Genomic DNA, 16,886 nt, shown 5'->3' with positions numbered 1-16,886 from the left:
TCCTATATAGTTACAGATGTGGGACACGTATAACAATGTAAATTGAGCAACAAATATACCATTTATAGTAACTTTTGGAATATTTTGTAGAACTGTATTCTTAGAAAATATGTGCATGATTCATGTTAGAAAATAGTTGCACATTTCACATATAAAAAATATGACAATATTAGGATTCTCAACCTATTTTAATACTGCTATGAATTTTGTTGAAATACTTGCAGAACTGAAAGCTTGGGACTTACTGGACTAAGTCAGGAAAGGATAATGACATTTTGCTAGCCAAATATTCCTGCAACAAGGAAACTCATAGATCCTTCCAGACTGATATTTCCTAATGGCCTTCTCTCTATGCCATCTTTCTAGATTTGTTCTGTCTGGAGATTGATAAATTTACTTCCAGGGATGGTCAATTTAATAAAGTAACTTTAATAGGTACATTATTTAAGTCTCCAAGTACAGAGATCATTTTAGTTTCATGAATTACAGGAAAAATAAGATGAACTAGTCACAAAAATGCTAACTTCAAAGATTTCAGTCTTTAGAACCAAGGATCAGAATATAAATCCAAGTTAGCTTCTCACTATCTGTGTCATAGATTTTTTTTTTAAATGGTCATCTGTTGAGCACATATATAAGTGTAAGTAGGAAAGGATTTAGATACCTGAAATATCCCAAAGTACCTTGTTGAAATTGAAATGAGGGTATTGGTATATCTTCTCTCCAAAATAAACCTATTTTAAAATAGGAATACATGATATAGGGAAGTGTCAACTTTGCGGTTCATTCAAGTAAAATCTTATAAAAATGTCTTTTGTGGTAATTTTGGGACTCTTGGGCCAAAAAGCTCATTTTATTTTTTTCAGGCAGTTTCTGCTTTTCACAAGCAAATAGAACTCTACGCATGACTTCCAAAGTCAGGATTTAAATATAGGTAATCATTATTCATTCTGTCATTTGCATTATAAAAATGATAATGAATCAGCACATATTCATAGTTCTGCTTCAAATGATGTTGTGCTTCAGTAAAGGCATATTTTAAGTTGCAGTGGAACTCCTGTGAGTTTTTGCTATAATTTTGTGACAATTTCTTGATGTTCCAGGCATGGATTGAGGAAAAACGACTGTGACTTCAGAGCTTAGGTGTCTTACTCTATCACTAGATTTCTTTTTTGTGAGATCGTTGCTAGGCTTTGTGGCAATCAAGCTGCACTCCTGGAAGCCAGAGTTGATGCAGACTTGGGAGAAGCAGTAATCTGGAGGCTGATGGTAAGGAGAGAGTGTCTCTGTTACACCTGGAGTGTGCCTCAGTAAGATCCAGGTTAAAGGTTACACCTAGCCTCAGAAGTGGATACTTTGGGGTGAATGGACAACCAGTTATTGAACACTGCAATTTTTCTTCAAGCTTATTTTGAAACTACTTCGAACTGAATTTTCTAAATTTCAATACATTTGAACCCATACATCCTACATGTTACTCATTAAGCTAGGTGTTCTAAGCCATAAGAAACCTTGTACATTTGTTGCTCTTAACATATTGTAATATGGTTAACTGTCCACAAAGTATTTCATCCATTCATTAAGTGTGCATTGAGCACCACCCACATTGCCCAGTGCTAAAGATTACTGAAATGAGTTAGGTACTCATATTTAAGCTGATCATAGTACAGTGAAGAAAGATAAGCATGGAGACAAATTTGCCTCAAAGTAGATGATGGTGATTTTTACATGCATGAATCACTGTGCACAGCAGATTTCTTTTATGAGAACTCTGCTGCAAATGGTACCCAGCCTCTAAAAGCGGAGCATGACAGAGGCAGGAGTGAGGATCCAAAAGCTTCACAAGTTCTAATACTCATTTTGTCAACATTTGATCTATATTTAATTTATGGTAATTCTTACATGATTATTTACAAATGCGTTTTCAGATCTATAGATTTTGTTTTATGACTCTTACTTCCATTGGAAAATATGTGTAGAACTTCAATCTTTATAAATGTGAAAGGGTCATTTTCTGACATAAAGTTGGTTGGTCTTAATGACCAATTAAAATGGCTCAAACTCTCAAATTTCTCTCTTAAATTTTCTTTACAGTCTAGCATTGTCCTCTAAGACACATTTCAATAAAACACACCTTGTGACTGAGCACTATATTACAAATTCAATATGTCGTCGTTTATGTGACTTTTCTGCAACATTAACCACATCACTACTCATTCTTCTTTGAGCCACTGTTCAGTTTGGAGGGACCCCACTCTAACTTCCCTATACAGCTCAAGAACAGCTCCATTTTAGTCTCCTTTGATAGTTTTATTTGCATGTTCCCAGCTTTGAAAGCTGAAGTACCCAGGACTTCAGTTGTTGCACTTTCTTTTCTAACCATACTTTCCACTTGAGTGATCGCAACTGAGCTTATTTGTTTTAATAACACCTATATTATATTGACTTCTAAACTTAAGATTGCAGGAACTTACTTCCTCTGAATCTCATTTTCATTATCAACTCCCTACTTGATATCTTCATTCGAGTGCCTAATATGCTTATTGAAGTTGGTGTCTTCACAGTGGATCTCTTCATATTTGTAAGCCTACTATATGGTGGTGGTCCGCTTCATTTGAGTAAAAACTAACTCCACTTTCCCTGTTGGTCAGATCCCAGATCATGGAATTTTTTGCTCTCCTCCCACCCCACATCAAATCTATTTGAGCCTTGTGATCTCGTCTTGCCACATCCACTGTTCTAGTGTCATACTCACTTCTAGATCCTATTGGTCGTCTCTTTATAGCTCTGCTTCTCACTTTAACGCTCTTTAGGTCACATCTCAAAATTCAACCAGATTGATCTGATTAGCTTTTTCTCAAAATACCCATTTACTTCTCCTGTAACTTGGATTAAAAATCAATTCTTAAAATAGCCTACTAAGATGATATACCTCTTAATTAATCTGATATCCTCCTCTCTCTTGCTAATTCCACTTTGCAAAATCTGTACTATTTCTGTTTTAAAAACAGATCTAGGCAGGTTTTCTCCTTAGAGACTGTTCTTCATGGTGTGTATGCCTATGTTTTAGTCAACTTTTTCACTGCTGTGACTTAAAGACCCAACCAGAACAACTGTAAAGGAGGAAAAGTTTGAGGACTCATGGTTTCAGAGGTTGTAGTCCATAGAAGGCCAGCTCTATTCCTCGGGACTGGAGATGAGGCTGAACATCATGGCAGAAAAGAGTGGCAGAGGGAAGCAGCTTACACCCTGATCCGGAAGCAAAAGAGAAACTCCACTATCCAGATGCAAATATAGACCCCAAAGCCACTCCCTAATTCCCACTTCCTTCAGCCACACCCTGCCAGTCTTCAGTTATCATTCATTTAATCCCATCAAGTGACTAATTTGCTGATTGGGTTAAGGCTCTTGTAACCCAATCCTTTCTCCTCTGAACCTTCTTGCATTCTCACACGTGAGCTTTCAGGGGACACTTTGCATCCAAACCATAACAGCCTGGAATTCTGAAATTGCTTCCTCGGGATGTCTGTCTGACTTGCTTCCTTTGGACCTTTACTTGGGTATTGCCTTAGGATGTACCTCACTCTCTTATCAAGAACATAGCACCTTCCTAAGCATTTCTTACACCATCTCACTGCTTCATTTTTCCCTTTAGCACTTATTGCTATGTTATATATAAAATATTTTATGGAATCTTGCTTAATTTTTGTATTCTAATTACTCTAAAGCTCCATATGGAAAGGGAATCACTATTACTCTTCTAAGCAACAAAATTGGTGCTAGCATATAGTAGGTCCTCGAATATTTCTAAAATTAAAGCCGTCTCCAGTTGTCAGCTGCACATTGGATTCCTTTCTGCTCTGTAAATAAGTAGGCTGTGACACAACTTAGCATATAATGAGTGTATAAAGGCTATTTTGGCAAGACCTGCAAAAGAGAAGGAAATAAAGCAAGAATGAGCAAACAGATGGGTCACACTGCAATCTCAGCAGAGGCCTCAGTACCCACCACAGGAAGCTCTTCTGTACTGTGACCAGAAGGTCAGGACTTACACTCAATCCACAGTCGGTGTGTGCAGGGGTCAAGGCCTTCAGGCCTTGTGATTCACCAGCAACAGCTGGGGGAAGTTTTCACAGAGGAGAACTGGTGCTGGCAATAGGACACCTCAAGCTGCTGGGAGAAAAGTCCTTTAAAGGAGGATTTTTCCAGCATTCACTACACTTATTAAGCGTGCTGTGGCTTTAGGACAATTTCTTCTACCTATAAGGCTTTTTCTCCAGACAGACATACTGTTAACTCCCTTTCTCCAAGTCCTTAACATAAATGTTACTTTTTTAAAGAAGCCTGATTTTCTGTTTTACATTGAAATATACCCCTAAACTCACAAACCCATGTCGTCTCATATAGCAAATTCTTTGCTTAATTACATTGTTTGCCTTCTCCAACTAGAAGATAAGCGCCTAACACCTAGAACACTACACATAGTATTCCAAATATTAGTGAAACGTATTAATGTATGAGTGAATTTAAGACTTTCCAAGGGATTGACATTTTTGACTCAAAAGTCTGGAGAGCAGAGCCTGACCACCTAGAACGAGCATACATTGTGGCCCACAGATAGAAATCCCAAGGCCATTTTTTAAAGGAAGAAAATAAATCCTGTCTTATAGTACACCCAACAATTTTCAGACACTAACATGGATCCTGAAAGGTTGAAGTAGCTGTTTTTAGTTTGGTTGTATTTTCATGTTGACTCAGTGTAGGAGACCTAGAAGATAAGGAGAACTGTATGCAGATAGAGCTACCTACAGGTTTTGTCCCATGTTACTTCAGGGGAAGATGCAATGGAGCAGGATGCCACCAGAGGGCACTGCAGGACCTCTTTGTGATGATCAGTTTTCTTGTAAAGGATTCCAATGAAAGCGGCTTAGAGACAAAAGCTTTCTTCGAGAATTATATTGCTGATATAGTTAATGGCTTTGCTTCATTTTAGAAACATATAGGATAAGAAATGTTTCAAGATGCAATAGGAATAAAAGGCAAAGGATACTAACAGAAATTTTACAGAAAGATAATATCCCTTAAATGTTACAAAAAAAAAAAAATACTGAAACTATGTCACATATTTTTAAATGTTAATTAAAATAACAGGTGAAAAACTACCAGACTTACGCAGTACAAATTCTTCCCCCCTCAGCAGTCTCATAGATTGCTGGTAGGACCACGAATTTGTTCCCAAGGAAGGAAATTTGGCACTGCATTTAAGTAACAAATCCATTTACTTCTTGGACTTTCTACACACACACTTACATAAATTTATGCTACGGATATCTCAAAAAACTTGTACATTCAAAGTTATAACCTCATTAAAACATCTGTTTAAATTGGGGAGTTCAGGTTAAGTACTTTAGATCAGAAGACAGAAATGAAGAAAATACGAAGATGCTCTTTTAACATTAAAAAACCCTCTAAGTGAAAAAGAGAAGCCTATAATGGTGCATAAAGCAGGAATTTTTAAAAAAGAGATGAAGGAATAAATATTTGAATTTGGAAAAGAAAATTATGCAAGGTCACAGAAATGACAATAAATGGAGTTTTGTTGGGAGAAGAAAAAAGGGAGAATAGAGGCAAAGTTGGAAGTAAGAATTTGTTCTATATACTCTCTTGTTGAAGTTCATGGATCATGAGAATTTATTACATAGCCACAAAACAGAATAAATACTTTAACAATTGCAGGGAAAAACTTCTGGTTAGTCACTACAGGTATTGGGATTTTGTAACTTTATAAAAATCACTCAAATGCATTAGGTACAATGAGGTGTTTGTCATAGTTAGCTAGTTAATTAGTAATGATTTTCTTCTTGAAATCAATTTGATCTAGTGTTTTTTGAAACTTTGAAATAGGTGTGTTTCCAGCAAGACTGTCCCAGAGGAAAGTTGCTTGCATTTTCATGTGGCAGCTCCTCAGAGTTCTCTTAATAACCCAGGATCGCCTTATTCTCCACCTGTACCAGTTGTCATGGTTGATCCCTTAGAGAAAGAGGGAAGAAGTTACTGAATGCTATACTTACATTGCAGTGGACTTATTCTAGAAATCCACATTCACTTATTTAGACTTCATATTTTGAGTATTTAGTGAGAACTTGGCGGTGAACTACTGCACATTTGCTAGATGGAGCCTCTCCCTTCAAGGAGCTCAAGCTCAAATAGGAAGAGAGGGGGTGACCTAATTAGTTTATAGTGTGGTGTGCTGTAGAAAAATAGGGAAAGGTCACCTCTCCTTAAGAAAGAACTAGAGAGCCTCCTGTTCATTTCCTGGGTTGTAAAGTATGAGTAAGTTTTCTAGGCAAACAGTTTGAGAAGTGGGGAGAGGAATCTTAAGCAGAGGGAAAAGTTCAGAGGTGTAGAAGTACATGATCTGTTGCAAGAAGTGATGGAGAATTCTGGAGAACACTTGTTTTTGCTGAATTTTTATTTTATTTTATTTTTTTTAATGTGGAGGAACTACCACTATCATTAATGTTAAGCACTTAGTGTGTGCTCCAGGTATACACTGCCATTTACTCTAACAAAACTGAAGTACATATTACGTTTCTCCATTATACAAATAATGTTCAAGATTTATAACATTTGAGTAATTGGTCTAATAGTACACATGTAGGTGGAGTTAGAACTCAAACACAGATCTAATTCCAAATCTCCCATTTTTAGGTACAAATGAGTGTTGGCCAGGTCTTTGATTTCTCCTCTCAGACTCACTATTTCTTTCCCTACGCTAGCCCTGGAAACTAGCCAGCATAGAGGATATCAAAAGTGTGGTGTGCACTTGGGCTCTCAGTGTGTTTGTCTCAGGATGCTTAGGCAGGATACCAGAGGGAAGAAGGAAGTCAGTACTTCATCCACAGACTTCCTTCCACTCAGTGTGATACCCGAGGTCAGGTCACCACTTCCAAAGTGGAGTCCCTCTCTTTGTAAATGACTCCTTCCGATGGCAGTTTCTGTTCCTTGCCCTCATCCTTGCAGACCTGGGGTAGCAACAATTCCACCACTCCTTCTGTGATTTCTTCAAATAGCCCATGCTTCTGTAAATAGGCCCTTTATTAAATTTGCCTCAGATTATCTTAATTTGAAAGTGCTACCAGCGTTCAAGAGGTTATTAATACTGTCAAGTCAAAACCAATGGAAGTTTATAGTGGAAGCAGTGGAAGAAATGAAGGATATAAAATGGATCCCAGAATACAAGAAAAAATGTAAATTTTAATAGCAACATTCACTCTTAAAATCTGAGTTTCATAAAACAGTTCAAGTAGACCTTTCTTAGACCCTTAACTTCACACTGCATAGAAAAATAACTAATTAGTAACAAGATGGGAAAAAATGAGTGCTCCCTACCTTGATAATGAGAAAACTGGGTTTGGGAGGATAATAGTTTTCACTGCACATATTGAAAGGTAAAGAGCCTCACTATTGAGGGCAGTACTGGAATCAGGTTGCGATCCATCCAGCAATTAGTGCCAAGTAGAACAATGAGAGCTTTGTAAAGGATACCCTGGCAGGTGAATCAAACAGTAAGACATTGACGGTCGATCCTGCTCTTTCAGATTCAGGTAGGCAGTGAATGTCAAGAATATGAGCAAATGGAAGGATCCTCCCCAAGAGAGTCAATTGAGTCAAATTCCAAATCCTGGAAAGGGGGACAAAAAAATACAGGATATGCTGGATAGTCAGGTACATTACTGGATCTCTCACATATTGAGAGTTCCTTAAGTCACCCAATTGTATGCCAGACTAGAGTTTATCTGTGTGCAATGAAGGTCAGGTGGCTCAAATGTTGAGAGTGAAAGACCTAACTGGCACTTCCCATTTGCACACATAGCATCTCTAAGGTTGTGGCCAAGCCTATGACTTCTTCACAAATTTCACAGTAACACTCTAGTATATTTGAGGGAACACTAGTGTTCATCAGTGTATCTCAAGCTGAGGAATACAAAATAGTTGTAAAACTAATGGAACAGCATTACTAAATTGTTACCTACTGAAACTCCCTTCCATGGTGTATAAAGGATTTCCATCATTAGCTTCCTGGGTTTGGGCTTAAAAATGTTTCGATTTGTGGTCTTCAAGGACAATATATAGAATATGACTTCATATATTAACATATCCTAACCAAATGAATAGGAGTAATGCATTGAAATAATAACCATCAAGGATCATTTTAATAGATAAAATATCGATGGCCTGTTGATTTATGCAGGTGCTGTATTAATCAAGGGGTAAAGTATAGAGGTAGAGTTTGTTGCTTTCCTTTGTGTTGAGCATCCTGATAAATGAGTTCTCATGTGACAGGTAAGATAACATAATGCATATCTCACGCTTGAAAAAACATGAAAAAAATGACACTATATTTTGTTCCAGGTAGGAATAAAAAGCAGTTCCTGGCCAGTGATATTCCTGTTAGGCGTATATGACTGACAGCATGTTGGCACCGGTACTGAGGGAAGTGACAGACTTCAGCTCCAGGTGAGTTCTGTATAAACAAGTTGCTTGGTTCTCCGTGACATAACTGTGTTTCTCTCCAACTCTTATCCACAGAATTCATAGTGTAACCCCACCAGTCCTTTTGCCTTTGAAAAACACTGAAATATGTTCTTTCTTTTTTTAAAAAAATTATCCTTTAAATTGAACAGGATGGCACACGTTTGTAATCTCAGCTACTCAGACTGTGGTGGGAGGATCACAAGTTCAAGGCCAGCCCAAGCAGATTAGAACCTGTCTCTAATAAAACTAAAAAGGGTTTGGGATGCGCCTCAGTGGTAGAACATTTGCCTAGCATGTGTAAGTCCCTGGGTTCAATCTCTAGTACCACAAAAAGTTCTTTAAAAATTGTCTTAAAATTATTTCTCTCCTCCTAACTTGAACAGAATAGGTAGCTATGAATGGAATTCCTTTTGAACTGGATATCAGGATGCCTGAGCTACAAATAAGTGAAGCATCCTACAGTACTAAAGAACAGGGAGGGGATGTTATTTTCAGTAGTGATTCCCAGTGGTAAACTCGAGTTCAGTATTTCAACTAGCACACTGCCAGCAGCTTTCTTAATGGCAAATGCCTAAGGACTAAGTTATCTCTGAGGACCCCCACATTTTCTCACTTTGAGAATGAGACAATTAAACCAGGCAAATAGACCAATAACTCAAAAGACTCATGATTTTGGGTTTTAAAATTACAAAAGGTCAGAACTCTGACACAGATTCAATTAGGATCCTCCCTGAGTCTGTTCCTTTATGAACCCATAGCTAGAATGTATGGTTATGGAGAGACATGAATATGAAACTTTTGTGGATTAAATAGAGTAATGGGCTATTGGTATAGGAAATAGAAGATATGTATTAAACAATTTAATTAAAAAACATTTTTTACACTTTGCAAAGCCTATGTACTGACCCTAAAAACACACATCTTATGTTCAGTGCACATAGAATCTCTGCCTTGTACAGTGGCAAAGACTAATAAAGAAGATGAACCAAGGATAAGACGGCAAGAACTATTAAAAAAATTTGCAAGGATTGTGCAGTATGCCCGTGTTCTATTTATCAAACACCTCAACCATCCCTCCTTTTCACCCAGCAATCATATATCTAGTGATTTGATGGAAGAAAATAATTAGAAATGTCTAAGATTTTTTTTTTTATAAAAGGTATTTCTTGTAGTATGCTTTAATGGCAGGGAAATTTATGATCAACTCAATTATAGTAAAATAGAATTCACAAGATGTTTTTTAATGAAATTCTATGAATTGTTGAAACGTAAGACCATATTTAGACAGAACACTTAGAAGAGAAGCACATATTTTAAATAAGATTAAAATATCTTCATAGGGTCTTAACATGTGCTTGCATAAGGAAAAATATGGAAGCAAATGGGTAATAAAATTATATTTTTAACTTTGGTTAAGTTTTAATTTTGTTCTCACAATTTTTTCTATAATCAGAATTCATAATTTTGAAAATCAATTCTAGAATACATGAGGAAAACATGGAAGTATAGAGTCATGAAAACATTTTCCATGGATATAAAACACTAGATTGCAAAACAATTGGAATAAAATCCTACTTGTGTAAGAAATAAAGATGACATTTTCTTTTTTTATTGTATTTAGTTATACATGACAGCAGAATGCATTTTGATTAATTGCACACAAATGGGGTGTAACTTTTCATTTCTCTGGTTGTACATGTGGAATCACACCATTTGTGTAATCACATGTGTTCATAGGGTAATGTCTTATTCCACTCTTTCCTACCCACTGCACTCCTCTGATATTCCTCTATACAATCTCAAGATCCTTCGTTCTTCCCTTACCCCACCCTAACCTGCCCCATTATGACTCAGTATCTACTTAGCAGAAGACATTTGGCCTTTGGTTTTTTGGTACTGGCTTATCTTGCTTAGTATGATATTCTCCAATTCCACCCATTTTCCTATAAATGCCGTAATGTTATTTGATTGAATAATATTCCATTGTGTATATATACCAGTTTCTTTATCCACCTATCTATTGAAGGTCGTCTAAGTTGGTTCCACAATCTAGCTATTGTGAATGGAGCTGCTATAAACATTGATGTGGCTGTATCTCTGTAGTATGCTGATTTTTAAGTCCTTTGGGTATAGGCCAAGGAGTGGGTAGCTGGTCAAATGGCGCTTCCATTTCAAGTCTTCTAAGGAATCTCCACACTGCTTTCCAGAGTGGCTGTACCAATTTGCAATCCCAACAGCAATGTATGAGTGTACCTTTTTCCCCTCACATTCTCACCAACACCTGTCGAAGCTTGTATTTTTGATAATAGCTATTCTAATTGGGGTAAGATAAATTCTTAGGGTAGTTTTGATTGGCATTTCTCTAATCACTAGAGAGGTTGAACATTTTTTCATATATTTGTTGATTAATTATCTTCAAGTGTTTGCTCAGTTCCTTTGCCCATTGATTGGGTCATTTATATTTTTGGTGTTAAGTTTTTTGAGTTCTTTATAAATCCTGGAGATTATTGCTCTGAGGTGCATGTGGAAAAGGTTTTCTCACACTCTGTAGGCTCTCCCTTTGTTGTTGTTTCCTTCACTGAGAAGCAGCTTTTTAGTTTGAATTCATCCCATTTATTGATTCTTGATTTTATTTCTTGGGCTTCGGGGGTCTTGCTAAGGAAGTCTGGTCCTAAGCTGACATGATGAAGATTCGGGCCTTCTATTTGGTGCAAGATCTTTGGTCTAATTCCTAGGTCCTTGATTAAGATGTTTTCTGATAAGAAAAACTCTTGTTTAAATAGGATTTTTGGGAGAGTGAAGATAATGATTTCTATTTAGTAGGTGCATAAAGTTGAGAAAGAACATACAAAATGTGAGTAGCAACTTGTTTGTGAGTGAGCTATATCATTAACATAGGCCAAACATGTTTGTGTCTTTTTATAATGTCAGAATTGATTCAATAACAATAAATTCACAGACTATACCACTTTCAGCAGTGGCAGTTCACTGACTACTTTTGGGTCACCTGATAGTCATAAACCAAGCAATCACAGGTTTTAGTCTGATCTTAATTTCTAATATCTATAGAATTTCAGGCATACATCACATATCAGGCAGACTTATGATGTTACAGAAAGGCTAAAGAAAGGTCAAGATAACCTCAGGAGTGGAGGGGGAACTGCTGAGCAAAGGCAGAGAGCAGATACCAACTGCAAATATCAAATACTGTAGGTGGTCATAGAAGATTGTGAACCAGTCAGAGAACCTGTTCAGGTCACAGATATCAGAATGCAGGAACTTACGCTAGGCCAGGGCCAGATGCACAGCAGTTTCAGAGCTGTGGAGATGTTCCTGGGCAAAGTGCATGATAAGTGACCAGGTGACAGGATCTGTGTGCTTCTGTGTCCAGTCCTGGGATGTTCCTCCATTTATGGGCCTTGAGTGAGGGGTTTTCTTCATTCAGTGATCTGTGTGTTCCATAAGCTCCATAAATCATTAGCATGATTTATTACTACTTGCCTTATATTTGTGGTAGAACAGATGGTGATTGTTCACTTGTATAAACAAGGTGTAGTGTCATTCAACCCCAGCACTTACACTCAGAATGGAGCCACTCATGGCAAACTACTACTTGATAAAATGGAGGAACTTGATTATACACAGCATGAGAACTCATGTTCTATTCATCATGGAGTAACTCATTGCAAAGCAGTCTGTTCTTCATACAAATAAATGAGCTTTCGATAGTCATTAAAATTTGACCTGTTTTAATGGGCAAGTGTACATGTTATGCTCACTTATATTTTCCATTTTTTGAAAGACTTACAGCATATGTGATACAAGTTGCAGAAACTTGAATATTAATGTTGATTTGAAACTTAGAAGAATCAATTTGATTATCTTTTATCATACTTTAAACTTCATAAATTTTGGTGTATTTTAACAAAACTAACATTTTATAAATCAGAACAAAAATATATTTATAAAATATTTGCAATTTGCTTGTTTGATTGCCATGTTTGCTTGAAATTCTTTAATTAGATTTCAGTGGCACATGAATAAATTGTACATATATTTGGAAAACCCTAACATTATAAAGACTATCCATAGTTATCTCTTTTCCAGACTATTCTGTTCCAATCTTCCCCATAGACTGTGGTTTCCAAGTCAGTCTTGCCCTTTTTGTTGTTAATGCATGTTGTACTTAGGTCTAAGTGCAAAATTGTGCACTGAATATTCCAAATATCACACTGCATCTTCTGCCTTTGCACCCATGGATTCAGTATTCCAAAATCTGTAACACTAACCAAACCCAAATTCTAATTGTATACTAGATCAATATTGAAAATGAACCACACGTAGCTTACACTGTTTCTAATGCTCATGTTTTTCTTCATGAACCTTCTTTCAGAAGACTGTCCTGAGGTTTCTAATCTTAAGTTGGGCATCTTGATCTCACAGTACATCTGGGGCTGTGTTGTGGACTGAAGGCCTGACTCCTGCCTGAGGTGATAAGGTCCCTGAGTGTGAGTACTGTCCATCACCTCTGTGTGGCATTATAAAATCATGAGTCAAGCATCCAAAATCTACGCAATACTCTGCACAAGCTCACAACATAGCTGTAATTTCAAAACCACTCACATCCTTTAACACCAGGAAGAGGTACAAATATACCATGTTCATCACACGCTCTCCTAGGATTTTTAAATTGAAAAAGTTGGGTAAACAAAACTTATCCTCTGGGTTCTGTCTTCTCCACATTTTTTGAGTGGTGTCTTCTTTTTCTGCCATCTCTCCCATCAAGTCTGAGGAAGCAAAATTCTGCTTGATAGGTAAGAATATAAATTCAGGACTGCTTGGATTGACTGGATAGGCCCAAATTATCTTTACTGGATGAATGGTCAAGTTCATGAAAGCATATTAGTAAATTTCTTTTTTTATATCATTAGTGAATTTACTCTTGATAACACTTCATTACTCTTTCCATACTTTTTCCCCAACATTCATAATGTAAATGTGGACTACTAGAACCCTAAATAAAAACTAGGACAGCAGGACAAATTAGTACAATGCTTGTTTAGAGTCGAAAATGTACCAAAATAGGTATGGGGTATAGATGGAACTTCAGTTGACCTTGGTAGAAACATGTGCTCTACCATGTATGAGTTTTGCAGGCATATAAGTCACTTCAGGCATCTGAGACTTAAACTAGTCATTTGTTCTAAATTGTCTCCATTCTATAGTCAACCAATGTTTGTAAGAATTTTGTAAGTGTCTAAGCAGTATGCATGTATGAACACAGATTTATAGTATCAACCAAAATGAACAGCTGACCAAATATTCAACCTCAAAGAATGAAAAGGGCCTCAAGAAATAAATTGGTGACCTGATGGATGTAGTGGTACATGCTTGTAATTTCAGCTACCAGGGAGGCTGAGGCAGGGGGATTACAAGTTTGAGGTCAGGCTAGGCAACAAGCAAGACTCTGTAACAAAATAAAATTTAAAACAAAACAGACGTTGGCCTCCAAAATATGAAATGTGTGTGTGTGTGATGCTAAATTAACTTTGTCCTTCATTTTCTTGTACCTGATATAAGGTTAGCTATTGCCAAGCAAATTTACAAATAAAAAATAAGTTTATCTTAATTCTAATAACGTTTGTAGACAAAGTTGTCCAGGTTCTTCATTTTTTCCACTCTGTAGCATTGTGTGTCTTTGTTATTTTTATTCCTGTAGTGAAGTATCTCTTCACTTTGTGTAAAAGATCTTCAAAGAAGTATTTGAAGAGAAGGTTCCCACCTTTTCACTTTAATGCATGTGGCCTGCCCATCAAATCAGCATGGCTCAATAGTTTATGAGGTGCACTCTCTGTAGGTAGATAACAAAGGGAATTCGACTCTGGACCAAATAATGAGTTTGGCAACATAAAGCAACTTCCTTTTCTAAAATCCACTCACAAAATAAATGTGGTATGAAAATTAAAGATACAGAATATTAAGATAGCACTGATTCATTGATCTGGAAATTAATTCCAACCATAAAATATTAATAACATTCCATGATCCGAAATTTAAGCTGCAGCTAACATCATACAGCACTGAAAGTTATTTAATATTGCTAACAATGATAGTAATGTTAGATTTTAACAGTTGAAATGATATCTGCTGACATACTACAATGGGGATATTTTGCAAAGTACAATAAAATATGGGAAATGATTGGAAGAGTTTCTTTTCCCCACACAAATAAGTGTTCATTAGTCATTCAAGAATGTATGCCTAGAATACATCAAAATATGTCTCTCATTGGTCACATTCAAAACACTTAGGTTACACATAGTAAAATCGAGGTGAATTAGATTATTACCAACCAAAACCACCTGGGTTTTTTCTTGTGTCCTTCATTCATGTAGCTTCATAAAATGACATGAAAGTAGGATGGAGCTAAAAGGATAAAATTGAATCTTAATATGATACTCCTTGAAAACTAAAATGCAATAAATCAAAACAAAATATTTGCTATATTCATTGCATTAGATCTATGAGAAATAAAAAGTAGTTCTGCCTTCATCATCCAACACAGCAGATATACAGACACTACTAAATAATGTATTGAAATAACTAATAGTTTTAGGTGCTAAAGGATATAGATGACATGAAAGTTTTGCAGAAAACAACCCACCTTTGATTTAAGCTGAAACAACCAAGAAGGCTTCTTGAAGCTGAGTATGTTTCAAGATTCAACTGTCATGAAGATGAGTGGGCTGGGAATGGCATTGCAGATAGAGGGAACAGTGTGTAAAGAGTGAGTTTGAATGTATAGGACATGTAGAAAAAGACAGCCTGTGCCTTTTTTTTTTTTTTTTTTTTTTAAAGGGTTAAATGGAAAATAATGCTCCAAAGAGATTAACTTCAGTAGGTCTTGAATTTCAGCCCAAGGAGTTTGGGACAAAAATTATTGTATGTTTCTTCAGTGATCTGTATAGTTTATCTTACATTGGAATATCAGCATTATTACTGACTATACACACACACACACACAGTATGTAAGTTTTAATTCAGCATGGAAATACTTGGTGTTTGAGTCTAGTATGTGATATTACTAAATCTGTGACAGTCATAAGCAGGGTTTTAATAGCACAAAATTAACAATTTCCTAAGGCATATAAAACTTGAAGGAACAAATTTTTTTTTTGCTATAATATTTAAATACTTAATTTTAAACCACAAGTAGTCTCAAGGTAATAAATCAACAGTTTTTATAACTATTAAAACTAATCCTGTTTTTTTACAGGAAAATTTTTGCAATTTATAGTAAAAATATAAAAATTCAAATTTATAATGCCATAATGCTGAGGTTTAGATTAAAATGTAAATTTTATGTAACATAGATAAACATTCAGGAACCTTAGTTCTTTCTAATCCAAGGCCATAGATTTGGTCTTCTAAAGTCATGAGTCAATTTATTATGTTTATTTTGAAATTTTAACACGACTTAGAAATATTGGCAATTTCAACTATCACTTTAGCAAAGATAATTGAGGCTTATAATTATTTCTGCCATTTATCAGTTATGATTATGATAGTTACCTTCATAGTTATCAAAATTTAAATCATGGTGTTTTTTTTCTTCTGTCTTTATTTAACATGTCTTAAAGGAAACACTTGTCCAAGTCCTTATTCTCCTTCATAGACTATTTTCCTTCTCACTTTCCCTGCCTTTACCCCTTTAAAAACTATTTTTGTCTTGGACAACTCAGACGTTTTCTTTCTGATCCCAGTTCTGTCTTCCTACACTGTCTCCTCTTTCTGCCTTACAGTCACTGGGTTAATTCTTCTGAGTTATAAACACTATCATATAGTTACCACTGTCAAAAGCATTATTTTCATACTGAGTTTTAAGGACTAGATATGATGACAGAATATTTGGAAACTAAGAAATTTGAAGTATGAGACTGAGCTGCAAAATTGGAGTTTGTTACAGAGATTCAAGACTCACTACTGGCAAGAAGTCAGCTGGCATTGTAATGGAAGACAAAAAGCCAGAAAAAGCTACTAGAATAAGATGGGGCATTGGAAGACAGGAGGGTAAAGATGGAGAGAAGGAGGAATAATTTCAGAAAAAGAAGTCAGAGGTTAAGGTGAAAGACTTGCAAAAAGCAGTCTGTATTTGCTGGATGTTGGGGGGGGGGGACTCATAGGAGATGACTACATACCATATTCTCTATAATGATAGAGAATGAAGAGAGTGAAACTTAATGTGGGGTGAAACAGATAATTCTTGATTATCCAAAGATTAGTCTTCCTCACAAACTTTTATAATACAGAAACATTTTTGAAGTAAAGGAACCGAGATACCAAAATTT

General features: G+C 36.1%; 1 long non-coding RNA gene across 1 annotated transcript in view; it reads left to right on the top strand.

The window, feature by feature from the left end:
• Window positions 1-16,886, top strand: part of LOC306645379 — a 1,014,773-nt gene that overhangs the window by 631,473 nt on the left and 366,414 nt on the right. The window contains exon 4 of the long non-coding RNA XR_013759627.1: window positions 8,416-8,520. This is a non-coding gene — a long non-coding RNA (uncharacterized lncRNA). The remainder of the gene's footprint in view (window positions 1-8,415; window positions 8,521-16,886) is intronic.

Source organism: Sciurus vulgaris (genome assembly GCF_902686455.1).
Source record: "Sciurus vulgaris genome assembly, chromosome: 15".
In the NCBI taxonomy this organism is placed as follows: Eukaryota; Metazoa; Chordata; class Mammalia; order Rodentia; family Sciuridae; genus Sciurus; species Sciurus vulgaris.
Note: the sequence above shows the minus strand (reverse complement) of the source record. Positions and strands in the feature narration are given on the sequence as shown.